Source organism: Chrysochloris asiatica, unplaced genomic scaffold (genome assembly GCF_000296735.1).
Source record: "Chrysochloris asiatica unplaced genomic scaffold, ChrAsi1.0 scaffold00175, whole genome shotgun sequence".
NCBI classification, from domain to species: domain Eukaryota; kingdom Metazoa; phylum Chordata; class Mammalia; order Afrosoricida; family Chrysochloridae; genus Chrysochloris; species Chrysochloris asiatica.
Window position 1 is genome coordinate 483,935 of NW_006408693.1, and position 16,351 is coordinate 500,285.

Here is a 16,351-nt window from a genome sequence, read left to right on the forward strand (position 1 = left end):
TTTTGATATTTTAAATGGATGTGTTGGCCTTATGCCATTAATTGATGCCATAAAACAGGAGGTATTATACTTGAAAAGAATATTAGTGTTTTTATTATAAATATTAAATATTTGTAAGCAGTCACAAACAAAGATCTGTAAGATGCTTATTTAGTTCAACATATGCAAGTTTAGAGAATGTCTACGAACAGTCATTCTTCAATTATTCTATAGGTCAGCATAGAGCTACCAAACCATACAGATTGTCTCAGATTAAAAATAACAAAAGTGCAGTTATAACAATCTCATAAGCAAAAAGTATTGCATCCAATTGCCTCTACCAACATAAAAATGTTCTTATGGAACAGTAATAAAGTATGTTCATAAGAATCTAGCAAATTACCTAGTGAGGTGATCAGTTTCATATCACTTGACAGCAAAATTAACCAGTTAGAAAGGAAATGTAAATTCAATACTATATAATCCATGCTAATTCTTATTTTCCTTGAAACTGAAGTCTAATTTAGATTATGGCAATTTCATCTAGGGAATTCTTACATGTAACAAAACATCTTTGTAGGACATTTGTAAGTTAAATGTTTCAATATATTGCTTAGTGATAGACTCTAACATACAAAAATCCAGATAATAAAGACTAGGCTTTCAAGCTTGATAATAAATTAATTAGTAAGGTTTTGTTGTCTTACACACTATTGTGGTGTATGAATGATGATTTCAAAGTCACTTTAAAACCATTAAATCAATAAATTTTATAATAATGAATACTGTCATTTCAAGAAAGCAGGATTCCATTATTGAGTCACATAGTATTTTAAACTAACTAAATCCATTAATGAATAATAATTCTTTCCTTAGATTGGCTGCCTGCAGATTATTTGTGGATATCATTGCTTATTATAATAAAGAAAATGAAGCATTTTAGAAATGCAGTCATCAAAAACTGTGTTCATTTCAATTTCATACAAAAGTTATTCATTCAATAATCTGTAATGTTGTTGACAAGTAATAGTCATTATTTGTGTGTGTGTCTGTGTAAGACATGCTAAGCAAAACACATAATATACATGCAATTAATTATTTGTCTATTTTTTCTATCTTCATATAGTTTTCCCCACTATCTGAAAGTACGTTTTTCTTATTAAAAAAACATTTTGTAAACTGAAACAGTGGAATATGAAGAAGTAATTTCCATTACTTTATTCATAAAAATGTTTTGAGCATTACCATATCTCCCAAGATAACCTACATATCATAGAAAATAATACAACAATAAAATTATAGTGACATAAATTGCTGATGCAAATGCGTTGGCTCCAAAGGATAAGTACTAGACTCTGAATCCTGAGGTTGGTGGTTTGAACCCACCAGGTGCTCCACTGGAGAAAGATGAGGCTTTCTGCTCTCACAAAGATAAAAAGCCTAAGAATCCCTATACAGTGTTGTTATGAGTCAGAACTGATTTGACAGCATTTAACAATTTTGTTCAGTGTTTGAAAGTCTAAAATCAGAGGAACTTAGTGTTTATAAACCAAAAGGCCTAAAAGCAGAGCCTTAATGCCCTCTTAAAATCTTAAGATGAGTCTAGAATCCATGTTAAGTTTTTTAAAAAGCTTTTATTGTGATCGTTTACCTGGGGGAACATTGATTTTGCCCTCATCCTTTCATGTTGTTTTTATTGCAATGATTACAATCCCCTCCACGCATCATCATTTAACAGTATTTTCTTCTATTACCTGTTTATTTATTTGTTTTGTTTTGTTTTTATGTACACAAAAACACTCAAGAATATATAATCATTTAAACAACCAAAGGGCACATTTTGCAAGTGAGCCTCCTGGCCATCAGCACACAGCCTTTCTCTTTCCATGAGTCTAGATTCAACTTCTCTAAAGCTGAGTTTTCAAATGCAGTTTCTCTAACTTTTGTATTGACCTAACTCTATAATGTCAAACAGATTCAGGATACAATAGCCTCAGCCAGAAGGGTCTGGACTTATAGCATTATTGATAAATCTTCTTTAAAATAAACTCCCATGAACAGACATACTTCAGAAAGCAGTTTAGAAAACTGGCTTACAAAACAAACAAACAAACAAACATGTTCTGTTATTGTCCTATGAATTTCTTGTAATTAACTGAAGAGCACATACATTTGCAATTATTGTTATTAGGTTTTATCTACTCAGCTCCCACTCATAGTGACCCTATGCACAATGGAATGAAATGCAACCTAGTGGGCATCATCCTTGAGATCATTATTAAGTTTGAACCCATTGTTACTGCTACTTTGTCAGCCAAACTCTTTGGAGGTCTTTCTCTTTTTCTCTAACTCACTATATTTACACAGCATAATAACCTTTTTCAGGGGTTGCTCTCTCCTAATCATATGTCCAGAGTACCTGAGACAATGTCTCGCCATCCTTGCCTTTAAGGAGCATTTTGGTTGTACTTCTTCTTCCAAGACAGATCTATTTGTTCTTCTGGCAATTAATGGTAGCTTCAGTATTCTTTGCCAACAACCTATTTCAAAGGCATCAATTCTTTTATTAATCGTCCAGTTTACACATGCAAAGGAGACAATTGAAAATACCATAGATCGGGTCAGGTGAACTTCACATTTCAAAATAGTATCTTTGCTCTTTAAAACTTTAAAGAGGGCTTTTGCAGTAGATTTATCCGATGCAATGCTTTTTAAACTTCTTGACTGTTGCTTCTGTGAATGTTAATTTTGGATCTAATTATAATGAAATGATTGGCAACTTCAATCTTTTGTTATCATGTTTATTGATGAATTTTGTTTTCTATACATAGGAATCTGTACATAGACCAAGAGGCAGTTATTTAAACAGAATAAGGGGAAACTGAATGGTCTAACATCAGAAAATATGTGCTCCCAGGTTGTATTTTTTTTCACCATACTTATTCAATCTGTATGCTGAGCAAATAATCTAAGAAGATGGATTATACAAAGAAAAACCTGGCATCAAGATCAAAGAAAGACTCATTAACATTCAGCAATATGCAAATGATACAACATTGCTTGCTGAAAGTGAAGAGGACTTAAACAGCTGATGAAGATCAAAGACCACAGCCTTCTGTATGAGTTGAACTTAATGTCAGAAAACAAAAATCCTCACCACTGTATCAATAAATAACATCATGATAAACAGAGAAAAGATGAAGTTATCAAAGACTTCAGTTTACTTGGATCCACTACCAAAACTGCAGCAGATAAGAAATCAAATTACATTTGCATTAGGCAAATCTTCTGCACAATCTTTAACGTATTCAAGAGCAAAGATTTCAGTTGGAAGACTGAGGTGGGCCTAACCCAAGCTATGGCATTTTCAAAACACCTCATACGCATGTGATAGTTGTACAATGAATAAGGAGGACTATAGAACTATTGATGCATTTGAGGTGTGGTATTGGAGAAGAATATAAAAAGTACCATAGATAACAGACAAATCTGTTTTGGGAGAAGTACCGGCAGAATGTACCTTAGAAGTCAGTCTGGCAAGACTACCTCTTTTGTGCTTGGACTTATTACCAAGAGGGACCAGTCCCTGGAGAAGGACATCAAGCTTAGTAAAGTAGAGGGTCAATGGAAAAAGAAAAGACTCCCAATGAGATGGAATGGCACAATCACAACAGCAGTGGGCTCAAGTGTAACAAGGATTGTAAGGATGGTGCAGGACAGGGCAGTGTTTTGTTCTGTTTTGTGCATAGGGACACAATGGGTTGTAATTCTACAGCACCTAACAATAAGAATACATTGAATTACATTCCACATTGAAGACTGTCCTGTAGTCTTTGAGCTCCCCTAATAAATGCTTCAAATCCTCTTTGCTTCCATGAAGCAAAGTTGTGTCATCTACAAATCCTAAAATGTTAATGAGACTTCTTCTTCTAATCCCAATGCCATGTTCTTTTATAGTTAGTCCAGTTTATTGGATTTTTTGCTTAGCTTACTGGCTGAATAAATATGGTGATAGTAAACACCCTCGTGCACACTTCTGCTGATTTCAGAATTCTCTTATTCTGTTTGAATGAGAGCCTCTTAGTCTATTAACAGGTTCCAAAATGAGCACAACAAAGGGTTTGGAATGACCATTATTTGAAATTTAATCCACAGTTTGATATGATCCACAAATTTCAACCAAGTTCCATCTGATGTAACCAATGATATCCCTTGTTTCAAGTCCTCTTTTAAATCCAGCTTGAATTTCTGGCAGTTCCTTGATGTACAACTTCAGATTTTACTGCGTATGATAGTAATGACATGGTTCAATGATTTCTGCAATCTGTTGGGTCATGTTTCTTTGGAACAGACACATATATGGATCTCGTCCAGTCAGTGGTCAGGTTGTTGTCTTAAAATCTTCTTAACATATACTAGAGAATGCCTCCAGCCTTACATCAGTTTGTTGGAACATTTCAATTGGTATTCCATCAATTCTTGAAGACTTATTTTTCATTCATGCCTTCAGAGAAGGTTGGATTTCTTCTTTCAGTACCATCAGTTGTTAATCATATGCTTCCTCCTGAAATGGCTGAATATCAGCCAATTATTTTTGTTTCTTTCACTGTCTCTTGATGTCTCTTTAGGCTTCCTGCATCATTCAATATTCATTTGCAATGATATACCTTAACTAATCATGTAGCCCCAGAATACGTAATGCACAATTTTACACCCTAAATACCTGCTCTCAGATATACTGGCTTTAACTCTACTTATTGTTTTCAGCCAATCATAATTTGTAGCTTTAGATTATAAAGATTTGACTGTGTACCCTTAACTAATCATGTAACTCAATCATAGTTAACCACCAGTCACCACTAATTTCCTTCTCTCAGATATCCTGCCTTTAACAACCCTGATAACATGTCCCAAGTATAAGAGGTGAAGTGTCACCACCCTAGCTTCTAAGGAGCATTCTGGCTGTACTTATTCCACCATAGATTTGTTTGTTCTTCTGACAATCCATAATTCAAAAGCATCAATTCTTCTACAGTCTTCCTTATTCACTATCACGTAGTGGTTACGAATTGGGCTGTGAACAGCAAGGTCAGCAGTTCGAAACTACCAGATGTTCCACGGGAGAAAGATGAGGCTTTCTGCTCCCATAAAGATTTACAGCCTCAGAAAACCTATACAGGGTCACTATGAGTCGGAACCGACTCCATGGCACACAACAACAACAACAACCTTTCATATGCATATGAGGTTATTAAAAATACCATGGCTTGAGTCAGACATACCTTTGTCCTCAAACTGATATCTTTGCTCTTCAACACTTTAAAGAAGTCTTGTATAGCAAGCAGATTTGCCTAATGCAGCATGTAGTTTGATATCTTGATTATTACTTCCATGAGTGTTGATTGTGGGCTGAAGCAAAATGAAATCTTTAACAATTTATTTTTTTTCTCCATTGTGGGCTGAAGCAAAATGAAATCTTTAACAATTTATTTTTTTTCTCCATTTATCATGATTTTACTTATTGGTCCAGTTGTGAGGATTTTTGTTTTCTTTACAATGAGTTGCAATCTTATACTGTTGTTTTTGAACTTTTTCAGTAAGTATTTTCAGTCCTTTTAGCTTTCAGCAAGCAAGATTGTGTCATCTGTATATCTCAGGTTGTTAATGAGTCTTCCTCCAACCCTAACACCACATTAATCTTCATATAATATAATTTTTCAAATTATTTGCTCAGAATATAGATTGAATAACTATGTCTGTCATCACTCATCTGTCAGTTTGTCATACTGTGTTGGCTTGAGTGTTGCTGTGATGCTGGAAGTTGTGCTAACGATATTTGAAATGCCAACAGGGTCACCCACAGTGGACAGATTTCAGGAGCTCTTCCAGACTAAAACAGAATAGGAAGAAGATGAGGCAGACAACTTCTGTATGCTTAGCCACTGAAAACATAAGTATTATGGCCCTGTTATTTCATACTGTAACTACTGGCAAGTGATCACCAAACAGTCATTAGAAAGAGGCTATACAGAGCCATTTTGATCTAGGTAAGCTTACCTTTTTGTGCAGAAAATTAGAAGTTAAGGGTGCCCATATAAATCAGACCAAATAAAAGAATTTATAATTGATGTTTTGAAGCTTGCAAAAAAAAAAAAAAGAAAGAAACCACATTAAATGTATAGACCACCCTTCTTACAACATACTGTATCAAGGAAGCTGAGCAGATCAAGGGATTACAATGCTTTATCTCTTTAAACATCTTCACAACAGGCTTTAAAACTGTTGATTTACTCCCTCAGCTGCTATGGCTATTACTGCTTCTCCTCCTCCTTGTCCTCCATAAACTCTTCTGTCCATCACATCTATATACACTTCCTTACCATTTTATTCTTCTGAAAAATCCTTTGCTCAAAATCTCATGCTACCACAATGATTTGACAGGCAAGAAAAATTCCTGTCAGGGATGCATTTTAAAATTTGTACAGTACCTTCAGAGTCACTAGAAGTATACAGTATTCCAAAGATATTAATGACATCCTTTCTGTCTTCTACACTGAGCTCCATAATATTGCTAAAGAATTTCCAAATATGCAGAAAGATCCTTATAAAATTATTGAAGAATTCAAAATCCGTGCTTATGCATGCCAACCTGTATTGCCTGATTTATATCGAATGGTTCATCTGATATTGAACCTGAAGTTTGCTCAAAAATGGCTAGAGCATGTCAAATGAAAACATTCTCAAGCTAGTCTTGCTTTAGGCCCTAGTAAGCCTCCTGAGAAAATGCTTAAAGGAGTTTAAGGGCAAGAAAAAAAAAAAAAAAAGATACGATGTCCTTATGGAAACTTTTTCTCCAATAATAATAGAATGGACTAAAATTAATTCATATATATAAAAGAAGCATGAGACTGTTTAATATTATAAAAATAGATTATATCAGTATTTTAATGAGTATACTGGGCTTTACCCTGAAGATTGAGGCACATCAAGAACTTTTAATACAGCATTTTTGTCTAAACTTCACCTAGAGCTTTTAGCCCTAGTCAAAATAGAAAGATATAACTTGTAAAAATACTCCTAGGTCTGAGCTTGTGGCTTTAGCCCATGAGTTTACTCAGATCTTAGAAATCAAAGAAACCACTACCACCAAGAGAAATGGTTGCCCAGGTGGAGCAAAGTAGATTCATAGTTTTACAATTACAACTGTTTTAAGCCAGAGCTACAAAAGAGGCCTTTGTCTTGTTGAAGGTCACATAACTGTGAATTGGACCCTGCACCTATTGTGTGCTTTTGTTGTAAAAGGCTTTAACATTTTAAGAATGATTGCCTGAAGTTAAAATACAATAAAGCTAGAATCCTAACTCAGCCCTTAGATGTCAAACCTAATTTAAAAGACTCCAGGGAATGCATAGGGGTGTTTCAAATAGTGATACTAAATTCACAGGCAGAAATTATTATTCAAATTAATGGAAAAATCTTATAAATTTTTGACTGACACTACTCTTTCAGCTCTTAACTGCACCATTTACCAAAGCCTGTACTCCAGAGTACAAAATCTTCTAAAGTTACAGGAGTAGCAATTCAAGGACAGATTTCAACCCATTCCAAGCCTACACTATTTCCTTTGATTATGTTATGGGTGCATATCCTTTATTACTTAGTGAAGATACTCCAATAAGTTTAATTGGAAATTACATTTATCAAAACTAAATTAGAACATACTGTTTATTGAATATGATAAATATTTTTAGAACTCCCCAAGAAACATGCAGATAAAGGAGGAAGAGAATTAAAGGAGAATGCTTCTTTTCTCCATGTTATAAGCTTATACAGGGTCACTATGAGTCAGAACTGACTCCATCACCATAAGCTTTCATAATTCAAGGACAACTTCCCTGTTCTTCCTTCCTTTATTAATGAGCTATCTTCAGTTCCCAAGACTCTTTGAGCTATAATCTTCATTAATGTTCAATGTACATTGGTGGCATACCCTTAAAATGAAAATTGATTGGCATCTTTAAACCTCAACCAAAAGTACCCTAATATTCCTTGAGAATGAAAGATAAGGAAGGGTTAGCATTAATTGTTCTTTGGACAACTTTGGACAAAATCATTTAATACACTGTACCAAACCCTGTAATACTCCAATCTTTCCAGTAAGGGAAACGTGGGGGCCAAGAATGAATATTTGTACAGGATGTAAGGTCCTTAAATAAAACAGTAATTTCCTGATTTCCAGTAGTCTCAAGTCTTAACTTATTTTTTCCAATATATAAACAGAAGCTAAAAAATTTACAGTTAGTAATCTATGGAGTGAGTTTTTCAGTATTAATGTATACTCAAATAGCTATTATTTATTTGCTATCACATAAGAAAATAAGCAAAACACAAGGGGTCATGACCCAGGGGTTCACAGAATCTTCCATGGAATTTTCTCAAATTCTGAATGCCAATTTACAACCATTACAATTAATTCATGAGTCTACATTATTAAAATTTGTATATGACTTATTGGTATGCTCAAATTCTCAACAAGTTTATCTTGTCAACAGTGAACTGTGGTTAGAATATTTAGCCACTGGAAAGCACAGAATTTCCAATGAAGTTACCATAAAGAAAGCTTACCACTGACACAACCTTTTGTAAAATATATGGGACATATACTCTCAGCAAAAGGAGTAAATGCTGAACCTAAAAGAAAGGAAATTATCATAACTTATTCTACTATTACTACTACACACACAGAAAAGAGGTTTCTCAGAATTTGTGGTTATTGTAAAACTTGGAAACCTAAGTTTCCTTTAATGGCACAATCCTTTTCAGAATCTTGACAGATTCAGAGTCTGATCCTTTTCTGCTTGTTGAATATGACATAAATGGCATAAACTAGCTAAAAGACTGAAGCCATGGTATTTTCAATAACCTCATATGCATGTGAAAGTTGGACAGTGAATAAGGAAGACCACACAAGAATTGATGCTTTTGAGTTATGATGCTGGAGGAGAATATTGAAAGTACCATGGACTGCCAAAAGAACAAGAAGGTCTGTGTTGGAAGAAGTACAGCCAGAGTGCTCCTTGGAAGTCAGAATGGTCAGACTTCATCTATCAAACTTTGGACATATTATCAGGTGGGACCAGTCACTGGAGAAGGATACCATGTTTGGAAAAGTGGAGGGTCAAAGAAAAAGAGGAAGACCCCCTATAAGATGGACTGGCACAGTGATGGCAACAATGGACTCAGGTGTAGCAATGATTGTGATGTTGGCCCAGGACCAGGCAGTGTTTCATTCTGGTGTGCATAGGGTTGCTATGAGTCACTACCAACTTGTTGGCACTTAAGCAACAATAACAAGTTAAAAGAAGAATTAATTAATATCCTTGAATTGGGGTTTCCTAATAAGGAATAAGGAGGATCGTAGAAGAATTGATGCCTTTGAGTTGTGGTGTTGGAGGAGAATACTGAGGGTGCCATGGACTGCCAAAAGAACCAATAGATCTGTTTTGGAAGAAGTGCAGCCAGAGTGCTCCTTGGAGGCCAGGATGGCTAAGCTTCGTCTCTCCTACTTTGGACATGTAGTCCGGAGGAAACAATCGTTGGAGAAGGATGTCATGCTGGGTAGGGTGGAAGACCCCCAACGAGATGGATCAGCCAGGTGGCATCATTGATGGACTCGGGGGTGGCAGCGGTGGTGAGGTTGGCCCAGGATCGAGCATTGTTTCATTCTGCTGTGCATGGGGTCGCTATGAGTCGATTCCGACTCGATGACACCTGACAACAACAACAATTATAATCTAGAGTTTTCAGTTTTTGTTCATGAGAATTCTGGAAATGCCTTAGGAATTCTCACCCAAAAACATGAAGGACAGCAAAGATGTGTAGGTTATTGCAGTTCCCAATTGGATCTAGTGGACTGGGTTGTCCCCATATCTCAATGCAGTTGCTGTAAAAGCAGAACTTGTTGTGAACACTCCAGATGCAGTTTAGATAGAGTTTCCTGGATCTCTATGTCCCCCAAGGCAGTGTCAGAAAATTTAAATTCAAACATAACGTAGCATCTTTCATCAAGCAAGTTATCTCTTATGAAGACTTTCTCTTAGTAGTCTCTAACACCCAACTGAGTATGATAAATTCTTTAAACTCAGACAAATTGTTACTTCTTTTCAATGATGATTTCCCACCACTTGACATCTTAGACGTAACTGAAAATTTTTATCACTCTGGTAGGACTTATAAAAATTGGGCCTTTTTAACCTTGATATATTTCTAGTTTTAGGCAGATTTTTTTCTCTTAAATCTGATCCTACCAGCTCTCAATTTCAGGGAGCATGAACTGCCACTACATTTACAGAATCCCTGAAAAACAGCCCTCTCCCTGGAGTTACTTCAGAGCAACAAGCCAAATTGATTGTGTTTACAAAGGCTTCCACAGAGGTTTCTGGATGTTTGGTAAATATTAATTCAAGGTACTTTCTGAGGTACTAAATAGCATTTGTTGTTGGTTGTTGTTGTTAGGTACCATCTAGTCATTACCAACACATAGCAACTTTATGCACAGCAGAAGGAAACATTGCCCGATGCTGGGCCAACCTCACTACTGTTGCCACGCTTGAGTACATCGATGATGCCACTTGGCCAATCCATCTCATTGAGGGTCTTCCTCTTTTTCTCTGACCCTCCACCTTACCAAACATGATATCCTTTTCCAGTGACTGATCCCTCCTGATAACATGTCCAAAGTATGAGAGATGAAGTTTGACAATCTTGGCCTCTAAGGAGCACTCTGGCTGCACTTCTTCCAAAACAGATCTTTTGGATGCCCATGGCACTTTCAATATTCTCCTGCAACACCATAACTCAAAAGCATCAATTCTTCTACAGTTCCTTATTCATTGTCCAGCTCTCGCATGCATATGAGGTTATTTAAAACAGCATGACTTGGGTCAGGCGCACCTTAGTCCCCAAGCTGATATCTTTGCTTTTTAACACTTTAAAAAGGTCTTGTGAAGCACATTTGCCTAATGCAATATGTTCTTTGATTTCTTGACTGCTCCTTTGTGAGTGTTGATAGTTGATTCAAGAATGAAGTCCTTGACAACTTCAATCTTTTCTCCATTGATAAGAATGTTGTTTATTGGTCCAGTGGTGAGGATTTTTGTTGTATTTCCATTGAGATATAATCCGTACCAAAGGCTATGGTCTTTGATCCTCATCAGTAAATGTTTTAAGTCCTCTTCACTTTCAGCAAGCAAGGTTGTATCATCTACATATCGCAGGTTGTTAATGATTCTTCCTCCACTCCTGATGCCACGTTTTTCTTCCTAGAATCCAGCTTCTCAGATTATTTGCTCAGTATACAGATTGAATAAGTATGGTGAAAGAATACAAACTTGTCACACACCTTTCTTAATTTTAAACCATTCAGTGTTCTCATGTGTTGTTTGTACCACTGTTTCTTTGTCCAGGTACAGATTCCTCATGAGCACAATGAAGTGTTCTGGAATACTCATACTTTGCAATGCTGTCCATAGCTTGTCATGATCCACACAATCAAAAGCCTTTGCATAGTCAATAAAGCACAGGTAAACATCTTTCTTATATTCCCTGCTTTCACCCAAGATCCATCACACAACAGCAATGATATCCCTTATTCCACGGCCTCTCCTAAGTCTGGCTTGAACTTTTGGAATTTCTCTGTCAATGTATGCTTGCAGCCATTTCTGTATTACCTTTAGTAAAACATTACTCGCATGGGATATCAAAGAGATGGTCCAACGATTTCTGCATTCCATTGGGTCACCTCTCTTTGGATTGGGCACAAATATGGATCTCTTCCAATCAGTCGGCCAGATAGTTGTCTTCCAAATTTCTTGACAGAGATAACTGAGTGCCTCCTGTTCTGCCTCACTTTCTTGAAATATTTCAATTTTTCTTCCATCATTTCCTGGTGCCATGTTCTTTCCTGTTCCTTCAATGCATATTGGACTTCCTCCTTCAGTATCATTGACTCTTGATCATATGCTACCTCTCGAAACGGTTGAACACTATCCATTTCCTTTTGGTACAGTGACTCTGTGTGTTCCTTCCATCTTCTCTTGATGTTTTCTGCATCAGTCAATACTTTTTCCAGAGAATCTTTCATTAATGAAAGTTGAGGCTTGAATTTTTTTGTCGGTTCCCCCAGCTTGAGAAAAGCTGAGCGTGTTCTTCCTTTATGGTATTCTTATTCCAGATCTTTGCACATTTTGTTGTAATATTTGCCTTTATTTTTTTGAATTGATCTTTCAAATTATCTGTTCAGCTCTTGGACCTCCTCATTTCTTCCGTTTCCTTTAGCATCTCTACACTGGAGAGTATGTTTCAGTGTCTCTTCTGACATCCATTTTGACCTTTTCCTTCTTTCTTGTCTTCTTAATGACTTTTTGCTTTCTTCATGTATGATGTTCTTGATGTCATCCCACAACTCTTCTGGTCTTCGGTCTTTAGTGTTTAATGTATCAAATCTGTTCTTCAAATGATCTCTAAATTCAGGTGGGATATATTCAAGGTCATATTTTGGCTCTTGTGGAGTTTTTTTTCATTTTCTTAAGCTTCAGTTTGAATTTGCATATGAGCAATTGATCATCTGTTCCACAGTCTGCCCCTGGTCTTGTTTTCACTGATGATATGGAAATTTTCCATCATCTCTTTCCAAAGATTTAGTGAATTTGATTTCTATGTATTCCATCCGGAAAGATCCATGTGTATAATTGTCTCTTATGCTGTCTAAAGAAGATATTTGAAATAAACAAATCATTGATTTTGCAGAATTCTATCATGTGTTCTCCAGCATCATTTTTATCACTAAGGCCATATTTTCCAACTACTGATTCTACCTCTTTGCTCCCAGCCTTTGCATTCCAAACACCAGTAATGATCAGTACAGCTTGATTGCATGTTTGATCAATTTCAGACTGAAGAAATTGATACAATTCTATTTCATCCTTAGTGGTTTTAGCGCTTGATGTGTAAATTTGAACAATAGTGGTATTTACTGGACTTCCCTGTAGGTGCATGAATATTATCCTATCACAGACAGCTTTGTATCTCATGACTGATCTGGATATGTTGTTTTTGATGATGAATTTTGTCATTTCTGGCATAGTAAATCATGTGGTTATCAGATTCCAAATGGCCAATACCAGTCTATTTCAGCTCACTAATGCCTAAGATATCGATGTTTATGCGTTCCATTTTATTTTTTACAATTTCCAATTTTCCCAGATTCATACTTCATACATTCCATGGCCTGATTTTCAATGGATATTTACAGCTATTTCTCTTCATTTTGAGTTGTGCCCCATCAGCAAATCAAATGAAGGTCCCATGGGCTTTACTCCCATGGGCTTTACTCCCATGAGTTTTACTCCATTCACATCATCACAGTCAACTCTACTTCGAGGAGTCAGCTCTTCCCCAGTCACATTTTGAGTGCCTTCTAATCTGATGGACTCATTTTCCAGAACTATATCTTACAGAGTTTCTCTGCTATTCATTAGGTTTCAGTGACTAAATATTCAGAATAAGTTTGTCACTCTTTCTTCCTAGTCTGTCTTCACCTGGAAGCTCATCTGAAACCTGTTTATCATGGGTGACCCTGCTGGTATTTAAAATACCAGTGGCATAGCTTTCAGAATCACAACAACTCACAAGCCACCACAGTACAACAAACTGACAGATGAGTGGTGGACTAAATAGCGTAGTGTGTTAAAACATTGGACTGGTACCTGCAACAACAGAAGGTGGAATCTAAAAATTATTCCATGGTTGAAAGATGAGGCTTTCTGTACCCATAAAGATTTATAGCCTCAGGAACCCTATGTTGGTGGCTATGGTTTTATACCAACTTCACAACATACAACTACCGTCATCACCATGGAAACAGAGAAGGTTCCCTACAACCTTTAAAACACAGGTAAAAAAATCCTTTAGTAGCAAATTAGACAGGATTTACCAAAAATGTTACTTTATAAGCTAGATAAAGTTCTGCTTGTAGATGGATGTTTTTCTTATACCATAGCGTAGTGGTTACGAATTGGGCTGCGAACCTTAAGGTCAGCGGTTCGAAACTACCAGCCGCTTCGCGGGAGAAAGATGAGGCTTTCTACTCCCATAAAGATTTACACCCTCGGAAACCCTGTACAGGGTTGCTATGGGTCAGGACCGACTCGGTGGCACTTAACAACAACAACAACAACATATCCCACCAGTTTTCAATACCAAAGAGCACTGGAACCCTGATACAGTCCTGTAGGATGAAAGGTCAGCAGTTAAAATACACTAATCACTACTAGTAAACCGTATGTGGGGTCACTGTGGTGCTAGGTGACTTTGAGTCAGTTCTGACTCATAGCAACTTTATGCATGGCACAACAAGACACTGTTTGATTCTTTACCAACCTCAAAAGCATTATGCTTAAGCCCATTTATGCTGTCACTGCACCAATCCATCTCATTGGGGGAGTCTTCTTCTTTTTTACTGACACTCCAATTCACTAAGCAGGATGTTATTTTCCAGGGAATAATCCCTCCTGATAATATGTCTGAAGTATGAGATAGGAAGTGTAGCTACCCTAGCTTCATACAACACAGGCTTATTTGTTCTTCCATAAGTCCATGGTACTTTAAATATTTTCTACCAACACCATAAATCAAATGCATCCATTTTGAATGGTATTCTTTATTTAATGTGCAACTTTCTCAAGCCTTCAAAACTATTGAGAATACCATGGCTTGAGTCAGGTTCACCTTAGTCTTCAAACTGACAACTTTGCTCATGAGCACTTTAAAGAAGTCTTGTGCAGTAGACTGGCCTATTGCAGTACATTGTTCGATTTCTTAACTGCTAATCCATAAGTAAAGATTGTGGATGCATACAAAATGAAGTCTGATAACTTTGATCTTTTTTCCATTTATCCTGATGTTCTTGGCCTAGTGATGATGATTTTTGTTTTGTTTACACTGAGGTACAACTCATACTGAAGGCTTTATCATTAAGTATCTTAAGCCCTCTTCACTTTCAGAAAAAGGTTGTACCATCTGCATATTGCAGGGTATTAATGAGTCTTCCCCCAATCCTGATGCTATATTCTTCTTCATCTAATCCAACTTCTTAGATTATGTGCTCAGCACACAGTTTGAAAAAGTACGGTGAAAAATAAAACCCTGGAATACACTTGTCCTTAGTTTAAACCATTCAGTGTTTCCTTGTTCTGTTCAAACAACCACCTTTTGGTCTGTGTACAGGATCCTCAAGAGCACAAATAAGTGTTCCAGAATATTCATTCTCATGTTGTCCATAGCTCATCATGATCCATACACTCCTAAGTCTTTTTTGTAGTCAATAAAGTATAGGCAGACATCTTTCTGCCTATAAGGTATTCTCTCCTTTTAGCCAAAATTCATTTGACATCAACAATGATATCCCTCATTTCACATCTTCATCTGAATCTGCATTGAATCTCAATGTACAGTTAACCATAACAATGGGAATGAAGAACAGCTTTTAGGACCTTCACTTGCTGACTGGGGGCATCGCAAAATGAGGAAAACAACTGCAAATATCTATTAATAATCAGAACATTGAATGTTTGAAGTATGAATATTGGAAAATTGATAGTTGTCAAACTTTAAATGAAATGCATAAAGATTATCAGCTAGGCATTAATGATGTGGAATAGAGTGGTATTCGCCATTTTTAATCTAACAATCCTGTCTATTATGACAAGAACATCAAGATGAAAAGGAATTGCATCACAGTCATCATTAAAAAGAACATTTTAAGATCTATCTTAAAGTATAATTCTGTCTGTGATAGAATAATCCAAGGATTAAATGTAAAACCAGTTAATACCAATCTTTAAAATTTATGCACCAACCACAAAAGCCAGTGATGATGAAACTGAAGGATTCCATGAACTTCTTGAGTCTCAAATTGACCAAATCAAGATGCATTGATAATTAGTAGTCACTGGAAAGTGAAAGTGTAAGGATTAGTAGTTGAAAAATAAAGCCTTGGTGATAGAAATAATGCTGGAGATTGCATAATGGAATTTTGCAAGGGCAACAACGTTTTCATTTCAAATACCTTTTATAAAGAACATAAAAGACAGCTACACACGTGGCCCTCACAAGATGGAGTACACAGGAGTACAATCGACTACATATTTAAGAACGTTGTTGTTGTTGTTACCTGCGGTCGAGTCGGTTCTGACCCACAGCGACCCTGTACCGAGTTTCCAAGGCTGTAAATCTTTATGGGAGCAGAAAGCCTCATCTTTCTCCCGCGGAGCGGCTGGTAGTTTCAAACTGCTGACCTTAAGGTTCGCAGCCT